This window comes from Orycteropus afer, unplaced genomic scaffold, assembly GCF_000298275.1.
Source record: "Orycteropus afer afer isolate SDZICR_OR568_19922 unplaced genomic scaffold, OryAfe1.0 scaffold00684, whole genome shotgun sequence".
In the NCBI taxonomy this organism is placed as follows: domain Eukaryota; kingdom Metazoa; phylum Chordata; class Mammalia; order Tubulidentata; family Orycteropodidae; genus Orycteropus; species Orycteropus afer.
The window spans coordinates 47363-62243 of NW_006922271.1; the positions used below are offsets into that span (position 1 = coordinate 47363).

At 39.4% G+C, this 14881-nt stretch overlaps 1 non-coding gene across 1 annotated transcript; it reads left to right on the plus strand.

Annotated features, from left to right (window-relative positions):
• Nucleotides 1-11629: 11629 nt before the first annotated feature.
• Nucleotides 11630-11711, plus strand: TRNAS-GCU. Its single transcript has one exon. It is a non-coding gene; the product is annotated as a tRNA-Ser (tRNA).
• Nucleotides 11712-14881: the final 3170 nt, after the last annotated feature.

A 14881-nucleotide genomic window follows, 5' to 3' on the forward strand; every position in this document is an offset into this window, starting at 1 on the left:
AGGCACCTCCCAGAACATTGTTTTGTGCCCCTCCCAACAGAAATATTCCAGGTGGACACCTTCAGCAATCAGGAGCTCTTCACTTGCTCATAGAAAATCTCACCTTGGAGTTTACAAAGACTTATGGGTAGAAAAGCCACACAAAGTAATTTACTACACTGCACTTTCCCACTTCCCCTTTCTCTGGTTGCTTAGAGCAATTACAGAGGGCCAAAGATTACAGATATGCTTCTGTTCACTGTAGAAAGAAGCACAAACCAAAGACAATGATGAAATGTGTCTCCAAGAGAAGATGAGGTAGGCACTACCCTGGTTCTAAGAATTCCATGTGCACACCTAGTCATAGAGTGAATCAGTGGCCTCTTGGCCTTTCCCAACTGGCTTTTTAGTGATCTCTGGGAAGAAATGGATCAGACAATTAGAGATAAAGTGTGAGATTGTCATATCAGATGGATTCCTCAGGAGATAGATTACAGGAAAATTGATGAAGTTAAAGTTGACAGAAATATTAGCCATCTTCCAGGTCCCATTCTTAATTGAAGAAAAATTTCAAGAAACAATTTGATAAAAATTTATAAAGACATGAATTGAGTTGGTGAACCATCTTTGAAAGGAAGTGGCACTTTCTCAATTCTTACTGAAAAATCAAAAAATTTTTCTAAAGCTAAGACATACACATGAGGGTGCTAAACTAAGCATTCATTTGTCACCATTGCAATTTTTTGAAAGAGAAATCTTATGAGAACCTTTGGAAGTACAGATGCCAATCTATAAAAAAATAATAATAATAAAATATAGACAGCTACTTGCACTGAAAAAAAATGGCCTCAAGATGTCATTTTCTAAAGTGTCAGATCTTTGAAGTATTCTGTGCTTACTCATAGAAGAATACAAAAAAAAAAAAAAACTCATTGCCATGGAGTCTTTTCCAACTCATAGCAACCCCCCATTGGGTTTCCAGGGCTGTAAATCTTTCCAAAGCTGTAAATCTTCATGGAAGTAGGTCACCCCATCTTCTTTTCACAGAGCAGCTGGGGGGTTTGAACCACCAACCTTCTGGTTAGCAGTCAAGTGCCTTATCCACTATACCACCAGAGCTCCTTAGCTTCTTCTTAGAAGAATACAGACATTTTAAAGTTATGAAAGAGATACAGTAATAAAGATTTGTGCTTGGGATGCAACCCTGTTTTACAAGACCACATATCAGAATAAATATCTTGACAAAAATGCTTACTTATGAAAAAGCAGGTTTTAAGGAACTTGTAAAAAAAATCATACAAATATCTCTGAAATGTAGTGGAGAAGATGAATGTAACTCAAATCCTTTCTCTTACTACCAAGCACTTTTTGACATTGGGAATATGTATTTTTTAAAATCAAACATGGAGGACTGTCTTAATGTAATCTCTATTTTGTCAACTGAGTTAAGGATTAGTCTAAAGAAGGTGATCTTAGAGTGGTGATCATATAACTGATGGAAAAAAGGTAGGAAAAAGTTAGTAACTTGAACCTAATATTGAGAATAAGACATTGGTCTTGCAAAACTCTACAATGCAGTCTCTGGAGTCATTTTTATCACCAAGGCTCTATTTTCCAACTGCTGATGCTTCTTCTTTGTTTCCAACTTTCGCATTCCAATCACCAGTAATTATCAATACATCTTGATTGCATATTTGGCCAATTTCAGACTGCAGAAGTTGATAAAAAATCTTCAATTTCTTCATCTTGGCTTTAGTAGTTGGTATATAAATTTGAATAATAGTTTTAACTGGACTTCCTTGTAGGCATATGGATACTGTTTTGGTTACTCACAGGAATATACCACAAGTGGACAGCTTTAACAAACAGGAGTCTATTCCCTTACAGTTTGGGAACCTAGAAGTTCAAGTTCAAAGTGCCAGGCTCTAGGGGCTGGGTGAAAGCCCCTCAGCCTTAGGCTTTAGCTCCTCTTCTCCCAGCCTACTGAAGCTGAAGGCTTTTCTTCACTTAGACAGCTGCTGGCTCCTGAGGCTGACAAACCCTAGGTCGACAAGTGAAAAGGCACAGTCTTGATGTTACCAAACCACACAACAGACCATTGATTCAAGTCCATTAAGAGTTCCAAGATTGGCAGACAACATGGCAGGCTGCTGAATAGACAGCTACTTGCACTGAAAAATGGCCTCAAGATGTCATAGCGACCCCTCCTTGGGTTTTCAGGGCAGTATCACTACAGAAGGAGATTGCCCAACCTTCCTTCCCAGGAGTGGCTGGTGGATTTGAACCACCAGCCATCAGATGGGGATGGAAGGGATAATGATTTTACTAGGGAAGGTGGCTTGGTAAACAAAGATGTAGTCATCTCTTCATCCCAAGATCTGGATGTCAGAGGATGATGAGTCTTTCACTGCCCTTTTTATTCTTTTAGATGTTTGTGAATGAAATTGTTTTCTTAATTTTCTTTTCCAGAATGGCAATGCTGGTATATAGAAACCTAACTGATTTTTGTGTGCTGGCATTATACCCTGCAACTTTGATGAATTCATTTATTAGTTCTAATAGCTTTCCTGTGGATATATTGGAATTTTCTGTATATGGGATCATGCCATGTGTGAATAGGGATAACTTTACTTCTTCTTTCTGATTTAGATAACCTTTCATATTTTTTTCTTGCCTAATTGCTGTGGCTAGAACTTTCAGAACAATATTGAATGGCAGTGATTGAGAGCAGACATTCCTGTTTTGTTCCTGATCTTAAGGGGAAAACTCTCAATGTTTCTCCATTGAGTATGATGTTAGCTGTGGGTCTTTCATAAATGCCTTTTGTCATATGCAGGAATTTCCCTTCTATTCCTAGTTTGTTGGATTTTTTTTTTTTTTTTATCATGAAAGAGTATTGCCTTTTCTGTGTTGATTGACACGATCATCTTGTTCTTTTCCTTTGTCCTGTTAACATGGTATATTACACTGATTGATTTTCTAATGTTGAATCACCTTTGCATTCCTGGAATAAATCCCACTTGTCATGGTGTATACTCCCATTAACATAGTGTTGTTCAAAGTGCCAGGCTCTAGGGGCTGGGTGAAAGCTTTACTAGTATTTTGTTGAGGATTTGGAATCTATATTCATAAGAGACCTTAGTCTGTAGTTTTCTTTTCTTGTGATCTCTTTGACTTTGGTATCAAAGTAATGCTAGTCTCATAGAATGAGTTAGGAAGTGTTCCCTACTCTTTTATTTTTTGGAAGAGTTTAAGAAGGATTGGTATCATTCTTTCTCGAAATGTTTGATAGTCAACTATATTTTTTATGCATAATGGGGATATACCAGTGGTTTGGAATGCTATCTACATATTAAAATGCTTAGGAAGCTTTAAAAATATCTATTTCTAGGACTTACCCTCTGATATTCTCAGTTAATAAGTATGAGTTATATTATTTTTATATTGTATTGAAACATAACATACCAAAAATGTACAAAATATAAATGTTCAGCCTACTATATCTTTAAAAAATTGACATATGTATTTAAGCATTTTCCAGTGCAATATATAGAAATTAGCAGTGCCCCTAAGTCTCCTTCACATCTCTTTCTTGTCATTATCCACCCCAAAGTAACCACTATTCTTATTTTTTACACATTATGTTATTATTATTTATGTTTGAAGATTATATGAAGGTAATCATACAGAACATACTTTATTTTTCTTAATACTTTGAGAAATAATTCATATTGTTTGCATGTAGAAGTAGTTTTTTCTTTTACACTGCCACAAATTATTATATTGTATGGCTATATCATACAATTTTTCCCTATAAAATTGTTAAGAAATGTATGGGTTGTTTCCTGTTTGGAGTTATTATAGATAGTATTGCTATGTATATTTGTGTGCATATGTTTTAATATACACATATGCATTAATTATGGATTGTTGTTAGTTGTTGTTGTTATGTGCCGTCGAGTCGGCCCCGAATCATAGCGACCCCTCCTTGGGTTTCCGAGGCAGTATCACTACAGAAGTAGGATTGCCCAACCTTCCTTCCGAGGAGTGGCTGGTGGGTTTGAACCACCAGCCTTCTGGTTAGCAGTCAAGTGCTTTTAGCCACTATGCTACCAGAGCTCCTTTAATTATGGATATATACCTAAAAATTGGACAGCTAGGTTGTGGTAGTTAAGGTTATATGTCAACTTGGCTGGGCCTGGTTTTGAGCGGCTGGGCAGCTGGGGCAGCTGGTGATAGTATTCCCCATGATGAGACTGGCAATCAGCTCCATGGTAGAATCTACCATGAGCAGCTAAATAGCTGCTTTAGGGATGTGGGCTGCTTCCAGTATAAAAGAATCAACTTTGAGGATGGTCTCCAGCTTTTTGGCATGCTTGAACCCCACGTGTAGCCAAATCTTCATTCAGCAGCCTGCCATGCTCTGCCTATCTTGGGACTTTTAATGGACTTAAATCAATGGCCTGCCATGTGGTTTGATAATATCGGGACTGTGCCTTTTCACTGTCGACCTTGGGTTTGTCAGCCTCAGCAGCCAGCAGCTGCCTGAGTGAAGAAAAGCCTCCAGCTTCAGTAGGCTGGGAGAAAGGCAGAGCTGAAGCCCAAGGTCAAGGGGCTTTCACTCAGTCACTAGAGCCTGGCACTTAGAACTTAAACTTCTAGCCTCCAAAACTTTAAGAGAATAAACTCCTGTTTGTTAAAGCCATCCCATTTGTGGTATTTTTCTGTTAGAGCAGCATGAAGTAACCAAAACATAGGCCATAATGTATAAATATCTTCAACTCTAATGTTGTTGTTGTTAGGTGCCATTGAGTCGTCTCTGACTCATAGTGACCCTATGCACAACAGAATGAAACACTGCCTGGTCCCACACCAGCTCCGTGATTCTCAACTCTAATATATAATGCCAGTTTTCAGAGTTGATTTTGTTGTACCAACTTACACTCTCATCAACAGTATATCAAAGTTCCAGTTGCTCTACAAACTTGCAGATACTTGATTGATATGCATTTTAGTCATTGCAGTGGTTTGTGTACTAGTATTTCACTGAAATTTTAATTTGCATTTTACAGATCTTCAATGAAATTGGGCATGTTTTCACATTTTTATTCTCCATTTGAATATTCTCTCATGAAATACCTACTCAAGTCTTTTTGACCTGTCCATTTCTTACACATAGATTATTTCCCTTGCAAGTAGTTAAAGACTTCTGACTATTTAGAGGGAATAAAATAATATGTAGGAAAGGTAGTGAGGAGTTAACAGATTCAACAAGCAGGAAAAAAAATCAGCTTAGAAAATAGGAAGAAACCAAGGCAGCTCCAGAAACTGAAAAGGCAGGGAACATCACAGTGGATTTATGCTATAAAAAAAAAAAAAAAAAAAAAAGTTGGTCCAGGAACACATAAACTTTGCTTCTCCTCACTACCATCATGTTATCCATTTATCCATTTCTGTAGATTCCATCACTGAGATTTTTTTTTTCAAGAATGTCTTATTATCAAAAATAAAATACTTAGGAATAAACTCACTAGGAACACAAAAGACCTATACAAAGAAAACTACAAAACACTACTTCAAGAAACCATAAGAGATCTACATAAATGGAAGAACATACCATGCTCATGGACAGGAATATTGAACATTGTGAAAATGTCAATACTACCCAAAGCAATCTATACATTCAATGCAATACCAATCCTGATCCCATCAACAATCTTTAAAGGTATGAAAAAACCAATCACTAATTTTATATGGAAAGGAAAGAGACCTCAGATAAGCAAAGTACTACTGAAGAACAACAACAAAGTAGGAGGTTTCACACTCCCAGATCTCAAAACCTACTATACAGCCACAGTAGTCAAAACAGCCTGGTACTGGTACAATGACAGACAGATAGACTAGTGGAATAGAATTGAGAAACCAGAAATAGATCCACCAACCTATGGTCAGCTGGTTTTTGACAAAGGGCTGAAATCCAATAAATGGGGAAGAGATAGTCTCTTTAACAAATGGTACTGGCAAAACTGGATATCCATTACAGAAAAATGAAACAAGATCCATACCTCACACCATACACAAAAATTAACTCCAGATGGATCTAAGACTTAAAATGTGAAACCTAAAATTATAAAGTTCCTCAAGGAAAAAGTAGGGGCAAATTTAGAGGCCCAAATTTATGCCATAAATGGACTGTCAAGCACAACCCAAAATGCACAAACAGCAGAAGATGTTCAAATGAATGGGACCTTCTAAAAATTAAATTTTTATGTGCTTCCAAAGACTTCTCCAAAAGAGTCAAAAAAGAACCTACAGACTGGGAAAAAATATTTGGCAATGACATATCTGACAAGGGACTTATCTCTAACATTTATAGAAAACTCCAACACCTCAACAACAAAAAGACAAACAATCCAATTAAAAAAATGGGCAGAAGACAGGAATAGACACTTCACCAAAGAGGATATTCAGGCAGCCAACAAGCACATGAAGAAATGTTCATGATCATTAGCCATTAGAGAGATGAAAATAAAAATAAAAATGACACACCATCTCATCCCAGCACTAATAGCAAAATTCAATAAGGCAGAAAATAACAAATGCTAGTGAGGATGTAGAAGCTCTGGTAGCATAGTACCCAACCAGAAGGCTTCAAACCCACCAGCCACTCCTCAGAAGGAAGGTTGGGCAATTTACTTCCATAGTGATACTGCTTCGGAAACCCAAGGAGGGGTTGTTATGAGTTGGGTCCGACTTGACAGCAAATAACAACAGTGAGGATGTGGAGAGACTGGGACTCTCATACACTGCTGGTGGGACTGTAAAATGATACAACCACTGTGGAAAGAAGCATGGCAATTCCTTAAAAAGCTGGAATTACAAATACCATTTGATCCAGCACATTACTAGTTATACATCCTAAAGAAGTGAGAGCCAGGACAAGAACAGATACATGCACACCCATGTTCATCACAGCACTATTTACAATAGCAAGATGGAAACAACCTAGATGCCCATCAACAGAAAAATAGATAACCAAACTATGGTACATGTACACAATGGAATACTATGCAACACTAAAGAACAATGTAGAATCTGCAAAACACCACATAATTTGCATGAACTTGGAGGACATTATGCTGAGTGAAATAAGTCAATCAGAGGACAAATATTGTATTAGTTCATTATTGTAAAAAGTCAAGGAAAGGTTTATATATAGAAGGAAATTTTCTTTGTTGGTAGGAGGGGAGGGGAAGGAACACTGCAAAAATAAAAATTCTAAAAAAATAAAAGAATGTCTTATTATCAATTCAATAACCCCTGGGAATTTGCATGCCAGAAGTGTTCTGCACATAAGCCTTTTAACTTCCATGTCAACTTGGCTGGCTATAAAAATCTGTTATCACACTCATTCTGATTTATTTATTATTGTGCCTTTGGGTATCCAAAGAGCAGTCATTTTCATTTTGCCAATTTCTGGTCTTCTCCCTTATTCAGGAATTTAGAAAGCCACAATTGCTTTTTACAAGAATCTACCCTCTCCTTGGTGGTGTTTAAAAGAAATAAGTTCTGGAAATCCATACACATTCTGCAGCCTAATCACCAGAATATCTTTCAATTCCTTGACCTCAATTTACTTTCTAGGACGTGGAATTCTTGTTCTTGACTTAAGATCTAGATCTTTGGAAGCATTTAGAAGGAAGAAGAAATATCAAGGAGCAAAGAAGCTGGCATTATCTTCAACCACCAGTCTAAACAATTATATAACCAAAGAGCCAATGATTAAAAATGGTTCCATTCTATATTTTCCCAGGGTGAAGTATGTCAAGTTGTTTTTGGCAGCTTAAACATTATAAAACAACAAAATTCATTGCCATCAAGTCAATTCTGATTCACAGCAACCCCCACTGAGTTTCCAAGGCTATAATTCTTTACGGAAGCAGACTGCCCCATCTCTCTTCCATGGAGGAGCTAGCAGATTCAAACCACTGACCTTTTGGTTAGCAATCAAATGCTTTAGACAGTACACCACCAGAGCTCTTTTAAACATTATAGACATCTAATATTTAACACCACATTTAGCCCAAAGTCTGGACTTAGTTTATTCGAGTTTTGGATCAAACAATGTGGCCAAACAATATAACGACCTAAGATTGTACCTGGCACTTTTTGGCCTTTCCATACTCGTCATAATATGGTTGTTCTGGCAGTTCAAATGCACCAGCCACTCCTCGGAAGAAAGATTGGGCTGTTGCGCCCAGATCGTGAATCCCCAAAAACCACCAAGGAGCCGATTCCACTGCAAAAGCATAGGGGTTGTTTATTCAAGCTTGAGCTCAGACCCTCAACCATCACCGACACAGCGGTTCAGGATTGAGAGCCCCGAACTCAGGGGTAATGGGGTTCTTATAGGGGGGTACAGCAGGAAGGAGGAAATTTCAATCAGAAAATTACAGGATTGGTTGACATTTTCCAAGTTGCTAGTTGTTCCTACTTGATTGGCTCTGTCTGGTGGGCCGAAGCCACCACCTGTCGTTTCTAACTATTTTAGGTAAGGTATTTCTCTACCATTTACTGATTGGTTGTTGCTAAGGAGTATGTGTTTGAGGGTATCGATGAGGTGGGGGTAGTTAGGACTCTGTGGTTTTTCCAGTAACTAAGGCACTAAAGCCTGGAGTATGTGCTAAGGCATATTGCAAAAATGGCTACATACATACAGGGTGGTTATATAGAAACATGGCCTCACAGGGCAATCTACTTCCATAGTGATACAGCCTTGGAAACCCAAGGAGGGGTCACTATGAGTCTGATCCAACTCCAGGGCAGTGAGTTGGTTTTTGTTTTTGTTTTTGTTTTCTTTTTTTTTTGGGGGGGGGAGGGAATATGAGCAGCAGAGTAAGCCTTTGGCAGAACTATCCTGCTTATCTCCTATTCCATTCCTCTCCCTCCATACAGCTGGCCATCATTGCCATAAAAATAAGGAACATCTTCTGCTGTTATCTGGTTCTTGCTTGAGGAGTGGATATGGAGTGGAACTTCTTTCATTTGATAATATATTTTGGGCGCCAATTATAAGTCATGTAAGGTACAGTGAAATAGACTGTGAGCAGAAAAAGACAGAATCTCTGTCCTGCCTATCCCTCACAGACCTTAGAGTTTAGTGGGGGATATCAACTACAATTCCTTTAAAAAAGTAACAATAATATAAAGAACTCGCATTAAAGAAAAATGTAGGAAGTTTTAGGACCTCAGTAACCAAAGGATTTCTTCACCAGTTTGAGGCTTTTTTGAGGACTGGAGAATTGAACTGAGGTTAGTCAAGTGGGGAGGTCGTAACAGACTGCCAGGACAGCTACCTAAGCATTTTTCAAGCATATGGAACAGCGTGGGTAAGGACTTGGAAAGGGGAAAGATCGTAGTAAGGAATGCCAGCGCGGTTTGGACCAGGACGCAGACAAGCTCCATATGTAGTCATAATACCCCTTGCACCCCACTTCAGAGCCTAGGAAAAGGCGCCAGAAAGCAGAGGAAAAGGAGGGCCCTGCCTTGTGGTAACTGATCTCAACCAGTTCTCCTCCACCGCGGCCTCCCCACCCACCTCCAGTCCCGCCCAGGCACCCAAATGTGCTCGGGACACGTTCCTCCCCAATATGCAGAACCTAGGAGGAAAAAGGTCCCTGGAAGGCAGTAGCTCGGTACCTGACACAGACCTCACCACACGTAGACGGCAGCCCACCAAGCTGGATAGATATATATTGTTTTGTTTTATTTGCGGTCTACTTTCACCTCGTGGATTAGAAGTGGGCATTCCTGTCCCGCATGGGAAACGAGAGCACACGTTTGGAAAAACAGTGGGATATACTACGAAAACTGTGGGGCAGCCCTGGCCCGCAAGGAATCAGAAAGGACGAGGGGAAAGGAACGTGGGATGCGCGGACACGCTTTAGCGCTCCCAGAACTCAGGTTCGCTAGGATCCTGCGAGAATCCTTTTGCTGCAGGCCCTCTCGGGAGAGAGGGAGGATCTCTCGGCAAGGTCTCTCCGGAAGGTCAAGACGCGCAGTGGGCTCCCTCCGGCCCGGCGCCTGCTCTGAGGTCTGGAGCGAAATCTCGTCTGCTGCGGCAGGGTTCGACAAGCCCCGGGCGCCATCGCAGAACACAATGGCTGGAACCAGAGTGCATGACCGACCTGCAGAGTAGCGAGGAGGCCTGAGAGCCTTACAGACGGGCGCCTGTAGGCTTGACTGAGAGGAACTCAAAAGAAGCCGCAAATATTAACGGTTGCCGTCAAGTTGACTTAGATTCATAGCGATAGGATAAAGGTGCCCCATGGTTCAAGCCTTTAATCTTTACCATAGTAAACTCCCACATCTTTCTTCCGAGGAGCAGCTGATGGGTTGGAACCGCTCACCTGTGGGTTAGTAGCTTAACCACTGTCCTATAGGGTCATTTTGAACAGGAACCGACTCGTAGGCAAACAGGTATAAGCAGTAAGGTTTGCTCCTGACTGCTAACCTAACGGTTGGCGGTTGGAAACCACCCAACGATCTGCTTCCGCTTAAGATTACAGCCAAGAAAACCCTGTGAAGCACAGTTCTACTCTGACACGACACACATGAGATCGCCATGAGTCGGAATCAACTCAATCGCAAAGGTTTTTTGTTTGTTTATAAGTGCATACATTGTACCACTGAACCACCCGTGCATTTTACAAGAGTGGGTTTTTGGCTTTTCTCTTTATAGATCTAGGTCTGGAGGTCAAATTTTACCTCTAGAAAAGTTTTTATTTTTTCTAATATCAGGGCAGAAACGCCAAGTTCTCCGGGAAAACGTTAAGTCCGTCTAGGAAAAGAATGTATATGTAGTTGGTTAATGGCGTATGGGGATGCAGAGAGCTTGACTGGGGTAATGGAGGTCGCCACCTACAGAAAACTTGCTTTTCAGGACTCATCTTCAAAATTGTCTTTTCCCAGGCATTTATGAGTGACTGATTAGTCAGGATTAATCCCTACTTGTGCTTATTCATCTGTGCATTTTATTCAACCCATAAAACAAACAAAAACACCCACTATTTTTCCCCCCCGTCCTTCAGTCGTTTTCTCCCTAGATGTGAGTTTCTTAACGTTTTCAGCACCTTGGAAAATCGAGTGAGTTTAGCAATTACTTCCCTTAAACCACAACACACAGGCACTGTTTAAAAAAAAAAAAAAAAAGCCTCTAACTGCGATGAATCTGGGATAAGAGTCCCACGAATTAAGGATTCCTCTCTACGCAATTTTATCCTATAGTATCGAAGAAGTGGCTGTAATCCTGCGCAGAAATCGAGGGAGGTCCATCATCTAATTTTCCAATTTGCGCACCTGACGCCTGTGGATGACGCCAAACTTCTGTTGCCCTTCTCGGCCATGCCACGCCCACCCCGACCGCCTTTTTTAATGCTGATTGGTCTCATGGCCCTGGACCAGGAGCCGGTGAAAGAGCGTCCCAACCACTTTTAAGACTCCGTTTCCTTGTTTATGTTTTCCTTTTCCGTCGTAGTTTATCCACTTAAGTTCCTTGCTCTTTCCTGTGGAGGTTACGTATTGCAGTCTCCCAGAAGCCTCTCAACCATGCACAAAGTCTGGAAAACAAGTGCCCGTGAGTTTATATCACGACGAGGTGGCCGAGTGGTTAAGGCGATGGACTGCTAATCCATTGTGCTCTGCACGCGTGGGTTCGAATCCCACCTTCGTCGAGGGGAAAACTTTTTAGGTAAAAAAGAAAGAAAGAAATATTTCCTGAATCCTCCAGCCAATGTATCCAGATGTTCCCTTTGAAATTTTGCTCAGACCCCTACCTTTCTCGAGGAGAAAACTACCTTCCTTATTCTGCAGTCCTTTCTTAGCTCTAGATTCCTTGACTTCCTAATTTGGTATACTTGTGATTTCCTTTTACAAACTGGAATACTGTTCCCATTATGGTATATTGGGTATTGGTCTTTTATATTATCTAATTGGCGTGCTTACTTTAATAAAAGTAATTCTGGTAGGCTTCTTTCCGGACGACTGGAGGAAGCCTACGAAAGGCAAAAATGGCCCATAAAACAGAAAGGAGAGTAAGTCATAAGTGCCTAAGGCACTTGGCTGCTAACCAGAAGGCTGGCGGTTCAAACGTACCAGCCACTCCTCTGAAGGAAGGTTGGGCAATCTTCTTCTGCAGAAATACCGCCTGAGAAACCCAAGGAGGCTGTCGCTGTGAGTCGGTCCGACTCAATGGCACATAACAACAACAAGTTTTCCGCACCATTCCTTTTTTCTTTTTTAAAGAATTCATGACTCCTGTGAGCAGTAAAGTGAAATCCATCAAAAACAAGGTCACCAGAAAAACACGGCAGGACAAACACACTAGGGCAGAAATTCAGTTACTTAGATTTTCAAAAAAAAATTGACAAGAAGTGAAGAAACAGCACTGAAGAGATGGACACGGAAGTTTTAATAGGATTGTTAAGAATTAAATTAAATATAACAACACAAATCAAAATATTTATTCTTGTAATAGATGTTCTTTTCCAGGTCTTGACTATACTTATACATTCCTTACATGCCCTCATAACAATTGCACAAAAATCAAATTTCATCTTTTCCAGTTAACAGTACATCACAATCTTTTTTAAAAACTCAAGTCTTCATGAGCATTTAGTAGCCCCATGATAGTCAAATGAGTTGGCATACTGTAATATACTTTAGCCATTTTTCTGTTTTTGAAATTTTTCTTTTAGAAGAATTAGTAGTTCAAAGGATTGTTTGCTGCAGAAACAGATCAAAGGCTTTGAAAATTTTGTAGCTATTGTTAATAATTAGCCAATGTGTTTTAATATCTGTTGTATCTCTTTACAGAAGTCATGAATACATGAGAGACCCAGTTTCCCCACAGTCGTTTGGGAAGCTGACATTATAATTATTTTCAAGTTTTATATTTACATAAAATAGAATATATGTTACATATTTTTGTGTTTTAGATGGACCCAGGAGGTAAAGTAGGGATTTTTCCACTTTATTTTCTAATTATGTCTTCATCAGCTATAAACCTATCAGCCCTTAGAATTATTTACTGCACGTATTCTCCTATTATTTTTAAATAGATTAAATTATAACTTAATCCAAAAAATTTAAAAATTAGAGAAATTAGTATAAAATGTCCATGTATCATCTCAGAGCTTCCATTTTTATTACATTTTTTAAAATTTCAACCCAAACACAACACACTGCCATCAAGTCGGAGCTACCTCATAGCGACCCCTCCTTGGGTTTCCAAGGCAGTATTGCTATGGAAGGAGATTGCCCAATCTTCCTTCTGAGGAGTAGCTGGTGGGTTTGAACTGCCAGCCTTCTGGTTAGCAGTCAAATGCCTTAGGCACTACACCACCAGAGCTCCCTTTTTACATTACTGTCTTATAAAATAGTGGGTTTTAATTTTTAAAACTTTTTATTGTGAAAGTTATCACAAATGCAGAAAAATGCCTGAAACATACATGCCAATTAATTATAAAGCAGGTGTCTGCATAATTGTAACAGATCAAGAAGTAGAATATGGCAAGCATTTAATAAGTGACCCTTGTGCCCCCTCCCAATCACTATCCTTTCCCCTCCCAGAATGTAATCACCAAGCTTTTACTTTTATCACTTCCTTGCTTTTTCTTTATTATTTTGTCACCAATTTTTGTACTCTAAACCACTATAATACCTGAACTTTATATAAAAAAAAAAAAAAAAAACACCAAACTCACTGCCATCAAGTCAATTTGACTCATAGTGAGCGCTCCTTGGGTTTCCAAGGCAGTATCACTATGGAAGTAGATTGCCAACCTTCCTTCCAAGGAGTGGCTGGTGGGTTTGAACTGCCAGCCTTCTGGTTAGCAGTCAAATGCTTTAGGCACTACACCACCAGCACTCCCTTATATAAATAGAACCACATGAAAATTTATTTTCCAGTTAACAGTACATCACAATATTTTTTAAAACCTCAGTCTTCATTTTATTAATAGTATATCTAGAAAGTTCAATTTTGTTGGCATAGCTATAATTTATTTCCTTTTTGTTTATGCCATAGTATAAATATAACAACTTATTTATCCTTTGTATTAGTTCTCTATTGATGGGTAACAAATTATTCAAAAGTTAGTTGCTCAAAACATTTATTATCTTCCCATTTTTGTGAGTCAGAATTCTGAGTGGGTCTTTGATGGGTCGTCTGGCTCAGGGTCTCTCTCAAGGCTGCAACTAAGATGTTGGCAAGGACTTCAATCATCTCAAGGCTAGGCTGGAAAAGAAGCAGCTTCTGAGCTCACATGGTTGTTGGGAGAATTCATTTCCCCAGACAGTTGGACTGAGGCCACTCTCAGTTCCCTGCCATGTGGAACTTTCCACAAGACTGTCCACATGATGGCTTGCTTCATCAGAGCATCAAGGAAGAAGATCCAGAAAGACTGTTAGACAAAAGTCACAGTCTTTTATAACTTAATTTGTAAGTAACATTCCATCACTTTTGCTGTACTCTATTCACTGGAAGTGATTTACTAGGTCCAGTCCAGCCCACATTCAAGAGAATGGGATTATATAAAGGCATGAAAAATAGGAGCTTGTAATCATTGGGGGCCACCTTAGAAGGTGCCTACCACATTTTTATAATGTTGATGAACATGTGTGTTTCCCTTTCCACTAGTATGAATTATGTTCCTAGATCATTCTCATTTATGTTTTCTGATGTATACATGTACACATTTCTGTTGGATACGCTTACTTTTAGTAAAAAGATCAGATGGTATATATACAACCCTGAAAGAGAAAAATTTCCAACCAAGAATTAAATACCCAGCAAAACTGTCCTTCAAATATGATGGTGAAATTAGGAGATTTCCAGATAAGC